Source organism: Corvus cornix, chromosome 11 (assembly GCF_000738735.6).
Source record: "Corvus cornix cornix isolate S_Up_H32 chromosome 11, ASM73873v5, whole genome shotgun sequence".
In the NCBI taxonomy this organism is placed as follows: Eukaryota; Metazoa; Chordata; class Aves; order Passeriformes; family Corvidae; genus Corvus; species Corvus cornix.
In genome coordinates this window covers 17,202,205-17,215,562 of record NC_046341.1, presented here as the reverse complement: position 1 = coordinate 17,215,562, position 13,358 = coordinate 17,202,205, and positions in this window count along the sequence as shown.

Here is a 13,358-nt window from a genome sequence, read left to right as displayed (position 1 = left end):
GCTGGTGTTTCAAGCAGTCCTGAGAAGGTGAATTATTTCAGATTGGGGTGACTCCCTGAGCCCTGTGTAGGGAAGTTTTGCCAACGTGTGTTTGGCAGTGTCTGCGGAACTCTTTCAATGCCAGCAGTGCACTATTATCTCTACGTAACAGGAGATCTGCAAGCAATATTTTAGTCCTGGAAATGCTGACACATCCAGGTTGTATTTTCCTTTCCTCTGGTACAGACTTCTTACCTGTAGCTTCCAGAATTATAGGCATAGAACAGCACTAGAATAAATCATAGTGATTTCATTCCACTCTTATAAATTGTTGCCTAAATTGTCAACACCTCTTCACTATTAGTGTTAAGTAAACTGTCTTTTATAAAATATGAGCCACTCCATCATTTATCTTAAGCCTCAATCTATCTTCTTCTTGTTTTTAAAGGCAAGATATAGCAGTAAGTGAAAGCAGGAATTGCTTCCCTGAGGAAATTTTGCTATGATCAAAGCAACCTGGCTGTTTAGGAGTGAAAGCAATAGCTGGCTTAATGAAATCTAAAAGAAATTAGATAAATAGATGAAATAGAGGATTCCAAACAAATTGTATAGTAGCTCTGGAGAGGGAATGCAAATTCCCGAGCCTTCAGGTTGAACCTGGAGGGGACAATTAGTGTGAATAAATGATCTTGGGAATATATTTTGTTGAATAAGGGGGAGGCAACAGAGGATGTGGCTTTGGGATAGCTGGACACTTGATTATGTTAAATTGCTTTTGGGGTGATATGAGTGAAATGTGATGAGAGAAGAGACTAAATCAAATGAGAAGCAAGGAGTAGAGTGATGCTCAAAGCTGGAAGCAGGAAGATTGGACTTTAACTTAAAATCTAACTTTTCACAGAAAATTGTATTAAAAAAAAATATACATCCTAATAAATAGAAGATTACTATGCAATCAGTAGAGACTGGTTCAAATGTCATTCTCCCATCTTCAGGCCTGGCAGAGGAATAAACATGAAATGGGCCACACTGAAGTGTCTGCCAGTTCCAAATAAAACTTGAACTTAAAATCACTCCAGTTCTAGTTTAAAAGTCATAGGTCTCAAGGGATTTGCTGTTGATCAGTTTAACAGCCTTTATACTTGTAGTAATATCTCATTTCTGGGAGGCCTGGTGTTTATGTTCTGTTCACAGTCTCAGCATTATGCTGCTTGCCAGATTTGGGGCTGGGAAATCATCTTCCCAGATGAGATTGATGGGTTAATGGACCATTTATAAGGGTTGTTTAAGCATAATTGCACTGTTTGATTTGTGCAGAACTTGTCAGTAAAAATGTTTCAGAATATAGGGACGACTCTTCTTGTTTATCATCCAGTCTGTGAGGACAGAAATGAGTGTTTTAATTTAGGGATATCTAATTATTTTCTTTGCTCCTCCTCTCTAGGAAATCTTACTTGCTGTGTGGAGAGCCAGAGAAAGGTAAGAAAGATATTTTCTTAATTCCTGTCTATGTAACCGTATGTGTGTGTGGGAGAAACAGTTTTTCTCACAATGCTGCTTGTAAGGAGGTTTGAAACAATATGTCACTGATCAGAAGCTCTTGCAGGTAAGCACTGGGGTATTCCAGGGGGTGGCATGAATGCAGATGTAGCTGAAAAATTGCCAAATTGCCAATATTCAGCCAAGGCCAGGAATAGTTGTGGCTTTTCCTGTTTTACATAACCTTCAGTTTAATCTTAGACTCTCCACCCCACAAATCCAGGTGGGAAACTACTCTGAGTGCACTTCAAGTACTGCAGCAAGGTTTTTTGACAGAAAAAAAAAAAAAAAATCAAGTCTTAGGCTGGTATATAAGTGTCCCTTATTTCCTCTCAGTCTTCTCCAGAGGAAGATGAGAACAGGTTTTCAGATCTGACACTGACTCACTCTTTTTTGCCTGATGTGATGGCCAGCAAAATAGGCATGCTGGTGAAATTATGTGTTCATCATTTAAGCCTAAATTGTTTAATCCTGGTGTGGTGGTACCAAGACAAACACTGTCTGCTTATTTTTTTGTAGCTCTCCATCTCTGTCTGTATCCATCTGTTGTATTTTCTCCTCAGGCAGATGCCCAAATTAATATCAGGGAAGCAAATACAGTAGAGTTAGGGTCTAATGCCATTTATGCTCTAAGGTAGCTGTGTCACCATATATAGCAAAGTATCTTCTGTAAAATTACATCATTTTTCTGCTACATTACTGAGTTGAAATGTTCAGCTTCTAAACATCTACATTTTGGGCCACGATTCATAGAGCACTTCCTTAGGAAACCATTGGAAAGTTGGAGAGACTCCTAATTTAAATCAATTCCAAGGAAAACTCTGTGTGGCATTTTCAGTGTCCATCTGCAACTTTGCATTCTGTGAGAGGATTTCTGTTTTTCTCAATCCAGCTACTCCTCAGATTTAATCTGGGCCTCAAAATTCACTAAGTAAAGCTGGGATTTAGGAAGAGAGAATTCTGTGAAGCACAGATAAGGAAAGCTGCAGTATAGATGTGGGCAGTTAACTGAGATCATTACTGAGATTCTAATTTGTGGTATTAAATAAATATAAATATAAATAATATAAATATATTTACATCTAGCAAATGTGAATTGTTAAGTATCTTTCTATAACCTTAGGTACCCATTCCCATCACCCAGTGGTTCTGCCAGTGCACTGTGTTTATTTTATCTTTGTATTAATATTTTGGTTTGGTTGGAGCAGGCTGGTAAACAACTGAGCTGTGATAATTATTTCAGTTGCTTTTTTTGGTTTTATTTCCTCTTTGGGATAGTCTGTGTAACTGTGTTTGTACTGCCTGCTCTTCAGGCAAATGTTTTGGAATTGGAGATAATGACTTTTACACAACTTTGAATTAAGTTTTTGTATATTCAATTCCTCACATTTCTATATATTTTTTCTCTACTGCTTCTTCTTTCCACTCCTTCATGATTTTGTTAAAAGAATTTATTTACAATTGGTCTTTGTTATTAGGAGAAAGGATGTGCCATTAAAATGCATCATTACAGGAATTTTATTGCATGTGAATGAACTTTAGAATTATTTCTGTGCTCAGAAACCTTAACACCCCTCTCAGCCCCTTTCCTGTCCCAAATGTGTGCTTTACTTTCATTAAGTTACAACACGGTTGTGTTGAATTCTGCATTGGTGTTTTCAGTCTTAGAGGTCACCTCAATCAGTGTTGTCTGAGGGGAGAGTCAGTTTATTCCAAATGCATTGTTTCTGCCTTTGGCTAATTCTGTGAATACAGGGAAATGTTTTCACTGAAACAGGGAACATGACCTAAAAGGAACAAAAACAAATGCCTGGTTTTATCATCTTTGGTTCTTCGTTGAGATGGATTCAGCTCTGCCACAGCTGGTGCAAGGGTCAGTGAGTTTGTCCCCATTTTGTGTTTTACTGAGGAAGCAAATGTAAAACAGGACAGTCTAAGTGCAGTTTGGAATGTGGTTTAAAGGCAAACAGGTTATATTCTTTTCTTGCTTGTTCTACTTTTAATAATTGTTACTCCTCCAAATTTTAGCACATTCCTTTGTCATCCTGCATACGTGTGGTAATGATGAGAGGCACTTCCTCCAGTGCTAGTCTGTACTTTTAACAATCCACGAGTGACACAGATTAATAAAATGTGACATTTCAGGATCCAGAGTAAAATATGAAATAAAAAATGACTGTTTGAGGAAAAATTAGTCATATGCAGAGGGACCTATTAAAGTTGCCTCACATATCAAGCCTTTGTTCTGAGCATGTGTGACTGGAAGTGCAAAGCTAGGCTGTCAGGATTTGTTTAGTTAATGATTCTAACTTGTTAAAATTTTAACCATGGCTCCTTTTGTTGTGCTTCAAAGGATTCGTAATGCTCTTTATATTAATTTATCCTATATTCTTGAAAGTATAACACGTTTTAGTTATTATTTGGGTATTGATTTGACTGCTTGGCAAGTACTGTTTATATGCAATTTTGATTTTGAATATGGGGTTCAGTGTAAAGAAGAATCTGCATAAAATTCATAGCTCATATAAAAGTGCTTTTTTGTTATCCACTAAGACATGAGATACAAATCAAGTGTGAGAAGAGCTTGAAGCTAGACTGTAAGATGTGAATGCTAAAACCTATCACAATTCATACTGTCAGAGAAATGCACATTTAAAATCCTTGGTCATGTATAATAATAGACTGAAACACAAACAGGATGCTCGAACATCAAACTTTAAGAACACTTTTGTTTTGAAGAGAAGAGAGGAACTTGAAAACAGTCATAAAAGTGCAGTGTGGGAAGGAGCTCATACTGAGTTTTCAGCATGGCACTACCAGGCCTGTTATCTTTATCTGTCCCTGTGTGGTGAGCAATAATAAGGATTTCACTTTCTGTGTTAAGCTGCTGGGTAACCATCTGGTTACAGAAACACATAACGTTTTTGGATTATGTTTGGCACAGCCCTGTTCTGCCATCAGTCCCTGCCCACACTACAGACATTTTGCTCCCTGAGCTGGTTCCAGAGCCCAGGAGAATGAGTAGAGATGATGCTGTGGGTTTCAACAGTTAATGTTCATAATTAATTTTTCATACACAAACATTCAAAGCACAGAACCTGCTTCTCCCACTATGCAGAGGGAGGTGGGCTCCAAATTCCAGGGTCAAGAGAGATGTTTCTAAATAGATAGAATGCAAAAGGCAGTTGTTTGTCTGTGCACTACCCCATGGTCATCAGAAAAAAGGCTCTTGAAACATCCATGGCTTTAGAAATGCTTTGAAAAGATGGGTTCAAACCAAAGCCAGACACAGGGAACAGTTGTGGAAGGTAGGTCTCACTAAAGCAAAGAACTGAACTCTCTCTTCTCACCTAGAAAATCTGGCTGATCAGGAACACCTGCTCTCACAGGGAACAGCATTTCTCTTTCATCTGTGCCTGGTGGGGTTGATCTGGAGACATCCACAAGGAAAGAAACAGCCTTACCTTCCTGCTAATACACACATTAGACGGTGTTAATAATTGTATTTTTATACCATGCTGATTGGCTCATCAGGTTCCATTTGTATTAGCTGCACGGAAAAAAATGTGTCTGTACGAGTGTGTGAATCTGTGCAATTGAACTGGTTTAAAAGGTGTGTGGATCCTAAAGCACATGTGTACATTCAGTACATGCTTTGTAATTCCTGTCTGATAAAATGAAGAAAGAAACTACAGGGAGAACCACACTCTAAGCAATGCCAAGGACTTTGTAACATATTTTTTTAGATACTGTGTACAGCATATTACAACACTGATTTTGTCCCAGGCTATGTGTCTTTAGAAATCCCATTGTATTACCAGAGCCAAAGATTGGTTGGCAGTGTCAGACAGTGACCTTTTGGACCAATCCTTCCATCCTTTGTGCAGTGACAAGTTTGTTTGTTCCTCTTCCCATGTGAAGCTTGGGACTGTGCTCCCTTTCTGCCTCCTCCTAGCAGAGGGTTTGTCATGGCAGTTGCAAAGGAGCATATGGAGGCAGCAGAAGCCCCAGTGGCAGAACCAGCCACATTAGCAGGCTAGATGAAGGATGCTTCCTTGTTGATAAATATCATGTAAAGTGTTCTATCTGCATGAAAATGTGTGTAGTTTTCTGTGCAGAACCGAGGGGATTCCAAACTCTCTGCCCAGACTGGCAAAGCACACTCAGCTCTGTGGATGGTCCGAGATGCCTGTGTGCTATGGCATATTTTTGGACTTCTTTTGGATTAATATCATGCTTCAGTGCACCCATCTGTCTGTGTACTAGGTGCAAGTTTCGAAGGAAGATAAGTGGTATACAATCAATTAAAAATGCAGGTGAAATTTAGGACTTCAGCAAATTTCAGTAAATTCTGAAAAGTAAGGTGTTGCCAGATGGAAATGCTCGACATGTTAATGCAGTTTTCCAAATTAATGAAATCCATTTCATAAATGCAATTAATACAAACCTGGGAGGCTGAAGGAATAATGCTTCCAGCCCTCTTTTTTCAAAGAGATCCAGAAAACACAAGAGAGAGGCAAAAGGCATTTTGGTGTTGTAACAGCCTGGGATGGAGTTGAGAGATAACTGCAGTGATTTCCCAGAGACCACACAAATAATTTCAAAGTAGTTTGGTATGTCTGCAGTTTGCAGAGCAAAAGCTATGTCTGTATTTTACCACAGACACATTTTAACCTACCCTGCAAGCTCTGCTTCAAAAGTCAAGTCCGCAGCTCTCCTAAAGCTGAGTCTTCAGATCCATTTGGAGCAGCGGATTCATTGTCTGTGTCAGGCTTGGCAATGCAAGCTATTAGCCTAGAAGTTACTGAGTGAAATCAAAAAGCAAAAAGCCTGTAAGAAACTTAACCCATCCAGTTTAGCAGCCACTAAACCAGCTAACAAATAGAGAAGATTTAAATTGCTTCACAATGCCAGCTGCTTGCAGAATACCTGCCGTCCTCTGGAGAGGTTAAAAATAATCTATTTGCAGCTCTGAGGTTGAAGAATGCAATGAATTTAGCAAGCTCAAGCCTCACTGCACTTGTCTTTCATGCTACCAAATGTGTCCTTTTAAGATATTATACTGCTTCACAGCTGATTGAATAAAGAATTTAAGAAGATATCTTCTCCCAGTATATCTGTTCTTAAGTCTCTTATCATTTCTTAATGTTGGAACACGTGTGTGCCAAAATCCATGGGGCAGTTGGAAAATATTTATACAAAATGTCATGGCTGATGCTTTTAAAGCTTTGTTTGAATATCTAAGGAAGACTTGGGTTTCAGACTTTACAAAAAAAATGGAATGTTTATCCACAGACAAATACTCTATATCACCATATGCTCTTTCCAAAGCAGTGGTGAATGACACAAAAAGGGTCAATAAACTGCAACTTTAGAGCAATAGATTGACAAAGACCAGGTTTGTCACTATAAATCCATTACAGTTAAACAAATTACAGATTAAATTATTTTGCCCCAGGGAACCTGCAGGTGATGTTTTGTGAGAGGCTGAAGGACCTGAGGTTTTATTAAAGCAGTCTCATGGTGGTGGTGGTGCATTCAGCCAAATTTCAGTGTGTGTGTTCACAAAGGTGTTGATGGGTGTTTATACCTGCACACCTAGGTATGGATGTTGCAGATGTACCAAGCATTTGTAGCATTTTTGTACTCTAAATAATTCAGTGTGTTTGGAGGTATTTGAGACAAAAACTGCCTTGGGATATCAGTAGGTCATACATTCAGGGAGAATCGGCTTCTCCATTAACGAGCACTGGCATGGAATCAATATAGTGTGAGTTATGCTGTCAGCCTGTTCATTTCAGCTTCATAAAAATGTGGAAGAAATATCCAAATTTCACAATGGTTTATCTGAAGCAGAAAGAATGTCAGTGACTTATTTTGCATAGGAAATTGCTGCAAGGCTGAGAGCAACAGAGCTCGGGGCCTTGGACAGTTCTGGGTACATGGGGGTTTGTGCAGAGGAGTCAATAAGCATTACAGTTTTCCTGGCTTCTCTTCACAGTATTTTTTTCTGGGTGGATGTTATGGATTTTGGGGCTTTTTTTAGAATCAAGGTTAATGCTAAGAGCCCATATCAAACTTGCAAAATTCACTGAAACTCTGTAAACCACTGACTGAGGTAAGAACATGCAGATATTGGGGAGCAGAAATTTCTGCTTTAAAGCACTGATAAAGTTATTGCTTAAGGGTAATGAAGAGAAAGCGAAATTAAATTCTTTGAAATATATGTGTCTGAAGTTGTAAAATCTCGCACAAAATCAGCTTTTATGTACTTCAGAATATACCTGTGTTCCTGTTAGTTCAAGTGTGTGCAAAATGCTTCTGGTCATATCAAAAGCCTTCAGCATCAGGGTCTGTTGGGCTCTTTTCCACTTATAAGCTGTCTTCTGCAGCAAACTGACCTTTCTCTGAATAGGTCAACATCTTCCAGGGCCCAGGGACCACTGCCTGACCTATGTTACAATGATGAATTTCTCGAGTGCTTCACTGATATCAGTGCAGCTCCTCCATCACATTCTGGTGTGAGAGCAGGAGTTTCACTGGGAGCTGCCTTCAAGTACCCTCATGATCAGTTTAAAAACTTTAAATCCATTTCTTGCAGTAGTAATTAATTAAACAAAGGCTTGAAATCTAGTCCTTGCACTCTGCCAGGGGCAGTGAATGAGCAGGTCAGAGGAGATGGAATTGTAGGTGAGGAGACCTGCTAACATTTAACCTTGGAGACTGCAATTCGTGTTTGTGCTGGAGTGTCTGCAGAGACACCGACAGTGGGATTTTGCTCTGCTCTGAGATTGCCTATGGATAAACAGAGTCTACCTGGCTTCTTTGCTACCTATTTTATCACCTCTGCAAGCAGTGAAACTGAAATGGATATTCTGGTTTAGAAAATGGAAAATAGAATTAGTTTGCTTTGAACTAAGAATGGATATTACTGACAGACTCCATCAGAGATGATCAGGGCAAAGCTGATGTTACATGTTACTTGACAATTTTTCTCTCATTGAAATTAAAGAAATTTAGGCTGCTTTCAAACAAAGCTGTGTCTAATTCTCTAGAAGTGCACTTGTCTGCCTTGGGGAACCTTCAGAAATGTCTATTTATGATAAACCACTTCAAGCAGAAAGTTTTAAGCCATGCAGAATGCTAGCAACTATAAAGAAAAAACATGTCTGTTTAATTCAGATCATTTTCCAATTTATGTAAATGAAAGGCTTGCAATTTTTTTTTCTTTAGCCCAATTTTCTAATTTTCAGTGTTTTGTTACATCAAAACAGGCAAACAAAACTGGATGTATTTACTGGGATGTGTGTTTAGCACCAAACTCAGGGCAACATGTACAGTCTTGGAAAACATCTTTGGGGTTGGCTTTGCATGGCACTGCTGTCAGTAAGCGGATAAATTCAATCCGGCTTCAGCACTGGGGTTATACATTACTTCACACCCATTTGGGGTGTGTTTTTTGTCTTGATTTGAACCTTGATTCCTGATTTGAGACGTTGAGAAGTGGTGCCTGAGTGGGAGTTATAGATTCCACTGGTGCTGGTGTCACTGTGTTCAGCAAGTAAATAATGATTCCATGTGCATCCCATCACCTATGGATGTTATCCTTCTTCTGTGGTGAGGAAAAGTGTTAGAGCCTTCCTATTTATGGGGAGAAAGAACCAATTTTTCCTCAGGCTGTGTAACTGTCCAGTTGGGAGTGGTCAGATCAAAAGCACATGGGATGAGTGTGAGTTTAAACCACCCTATATAAGTAATATCTAATTTTTTTTGTGGGGAAGATGTAATGATTACTACTGGATAACGCTGCAGACAGCGGATTACTGGAGTTCCTTTAAGTACTCAGGGAACTGATTTGTTTTGAAGGTGAAGGTCAGTCTGGGAATGAAGGCACCTGAAGCAATGGCCATGGTAGCCATGAACCAGCCCAGTGTCACCCTTTCCCTCCTGCAGTTTGCCTTGCTTCCATCAAATTCTTGGCAACGGATTTTTCTCACAGGTCCAACACTGTCTGTGGCAAATCAGGTACTTGTGTGAAGGTTCTTGATCTGTAATCCCAGAGTCCCTGAGAAACTCATTTAATATCAGTCGGCTCTGACTGTGCCAGGATCTGTGTGCTTAATGGGCTCTCCATAAAAAAGAATAACTATATTGGGATAGTATTGGGCCCTGTTGTGTGCTTAATTGGTCACATCCATGGGCTGAAGTATGAAGGCGAGGAAGTACAAAGCTGGAATGCTTGTACCCATAAGGATCTCATCCAATTCAATACAAATCTCTGTTGGATATTTTCAGACAGAATATTCTTTGTGGTTCCCACACAGGAAGCATAGACATGAAACTGCACCCTATAGTGTTTTGGTGACTTAAATTTAGAATTCAGCATTGAATCTGCATGGGTACATTTCACTGCCTAAGGTTTCCCAGCTACTACAGAATGTACCAATAACGTGCACTAAAATAGAGAACACTCCCAGGCCTTGTGTAGCACTGGGTTTGCTGTGCACTTTACACAGTTTAAGGGAGCTTGTAGAGCTACAGACAGAGAATATCTGTGAACACAAAAAATAGTGAGTGAAAATATGGACAGAATACTGAATTAAAGAGTATCAGTGAGATTAGGTGCTAGAAAGTGTTTTGGTTTTTTGGTTGTTTTTTTTTTTTTTTTGCATTGTGTTTGAATATTGTTGAGCCAGTTTGGGAGCTCAGACAAAACTAGAGACAAAATAATGTTACAGATAAATACTGAAGAAATATATTCTGTGTATATTGAGCATAGATTTAACAAAAATGTGTTCTAACCTTAAGCAAAAAAAAAAAAAATCAAATGACATGGCTTTTCTTCTTGAATGACTTACATTCCTTGGCAACACATACCTAATAGCCTCATAAGTGCTGGAGTAGAAAACTTATACAAGTATAATCCAATAAAGCAAAATGCTAAACTAAAGAGCCAATAAACTTGAGATAAAAGCCTTTAATCCCATGACCCTTTAAGAGGAAACAGGGGTCAGAGACTACCAAGGCACAGTTGATGTTTCTGGAATGTTAAATGCCCAGTTCTCTTGATTTGGCACAAACTTGTGTATTTATTTGTAGAGTTGAAACAATAACTAGAGTTATGAAAATATCATATAATAGTAAATTAAAGGATGTGGGCTTTGGATTTTTAGCCCAGGTTACTCTGCCTGCTTTTCTTCTTCTTTTACCCCTTTTTTTCTCTCAATATAATCCTGTTGAAGAGTTTTCTATGTGAGTGCAAAATATTTTATGGGAATGTTCTTCTCATTTTTTGTGTCCTGTTTAAATATACCTCTATCCTACCTTTTCACAGATGCTGTACATGTCTATATACTGCTTTGGGTTGCTTTACTTTATTCAGGTGAGAATGTAAAGATATTCCTCATGAAACAGAAATATTTCCTACCCTCTGCAGTGCTACAAGAATAATTTCTTAATTTTATCTCTAGAGAGCAACCAGGCAGGGAAACATATTGTTATCAGGTTTTTGATGCTGGCAATCTGGAAAGGTGGATATTGTGTTCTGTTGCTGCACTTTGTCAGCACAAGTGCGGTATAGATTTCAGTAATGTTTACATCAGAAATCCTAATTTACTTACATGCAATTACTATAGCAGTTTACGAAGGCAGCCAACCGAAATACGGGTTTTGCATTGTTGCTTCAGATAGGACTAATTTGTCACTGAAGAATGGAATTATTTATAAGTCTCTTTACTGGTATTTATCAAGGTTGCACCAGTCAGTCCAGTTTCAAAGTCTCTACTGGATTCAAGGAACACCTGAGAGATGATGTTTATTAGGGAGAAGATAAATTGGTATAATACAATATTTAAAAACACAGAATTGTGCCAATGGCTGCCCTCAGCAATGACTAGTGAGCAGCAAGGAAGGAAATATAAATATACATGTATATATAGTGCCTTATACAGTAACCTCCACTGAAGGGAAAAGTTTCCTCTCTAGTGTGGATCAAACAAGGGGACCACAGTCGCAGTGAACATTTTGATTTTCTTTGACTTTAGGGAGTGGACTTGAACTTGAATCTGAACTTTCGACCTGTGCAGTTTCTTACTGCCAGTGACAACTGTGAGCTTGTTTCTGTTTGTTTTCCTCTGATAAGAGCTCCAGAAGGAGGACATATATCAGAGGATAACCAAACAATCAAATCCAGGTTTTACTCCCTACTGTAAAATGACCTTTTTAAAAGTGCATCATTTGGCACTGTAGTATCCATTGATTTCTACTAATGTCTTTTTATCTTTTAGAGCACCATGAAAACTCTGTGGAATTTGATCCTGCGACTCATAGGTGTGCTAATAATTCCTGCTTAATAAGGGCAAAATGTCTTTCCTTACTCAGAAATTATACTGGTTATTGTAGAACCAACAGAAATGCAGAAGAGGAGTAGACTTTGCTACTTGTATCAACTATCTGATTAAAATTCAATAAATTTTAGAAGATTGTTGTATAATTACTTAATATTTCCTGCAGATAAGTTACAATCAGTGTCTGAAATTAGTGTTGCAGTTTAAGAAAATGCAAAAATAAGTTCAAGGAAAAGCAAAAAAAATCCAAGGCTCAGCATTGAAAATGTGTAAACAAGTGCCTCTGCTACAATGGTGTTTTATCACTTATGAAAAGAAACTTCCTGTCTTAAGATGCCTCCATCCAACAAAAAAGAGGGTTGTAGTATCAATCTTGATAAATATTCTCCTGTGGTATTTCTGGTGTGTTTTTGTTTAACTAAGCCAGTACTAATAGGAGGAAAAGAGTCCCTTACAACACTTCTGCATGGTTGTTTTCAGTGGCTGTACTGGCATTGCAAAGAAATATATTTTGAGGCTGACTGTCCCAATGAGCTGTGAACAAAATGAAGTGATGAAGTGATTGGTAGCTCTTTCCCCTCCCATCTCATAGCTTCCTATGAAATTCCTGTTGTGTATCTCAGTTCAAGTGCTGGAACAGTGGAAATTTTCTTTCAAATTTTTTTAAAAAACCTCTTTTCCAGTGGTTAATCTCCTCTTTGTTTCCAGAGAAAAATCTTCAGTATACTCTTGCTGCGAAGCAGGCACTGAAAGAATGATCTTCTCTTTCCACCTCAATTATTAAAGTAGGCTGCCTAAGTTCTTCTCCTGTCAAAGCACAGCCCTCACTTTCAGATTCTTATGCAACAAAAAAATACGAGTCTCCAAATTCTGAGATTCACACAGCAGTTGTTGCTATAAAAATGCTTTCCTTTTTCTTTTCTTCAGTTTTCCACAAAATGTTGCCAGCCAGTTGATTTTTTTTTTATAAAGTGGAGGGAGTGTGAAATGTCAGAATAAACTTCACCAAGTTTCCTGATGAACTTGTCAACAGTTAGAAGTCTTGTTGTCATGGGAAAATAAAAAAATAATACGTTTCCTATCTGTAATGACTAATTTTACTGAAGCCATCATGCCGTGGAAGTGTTTTTAGTCCTCACTTACTCTGGTTAGATTCTTGTTGTGCCTGAGCTGTTTGAAATACAGAAATATGTTGTGTTTTGGTTTTGAACTGCTGTATGCAGAGAGTTTCTACATTTCTGTCGGGCATAATTTCAATGCAGTGCTAACAACCTACACCTGTACTGTCTTTTCTTCCTCTCCACATACAGGTGGTTCTGTTAAAGCAGGCTGAGGATCAGGACACAAAAAACTTGGCATGTGCCTTTTATTTTTAACAAATATGAATGATATTAAGAGTGGCCTTCCCAGCCACTCATCAGGGTTAGTGTCGTTTGGAGCTGCACTGCTCCCTTCTTTATTTTAGTGTGTTTCCTTCTTGTGAAAAATGCCAGA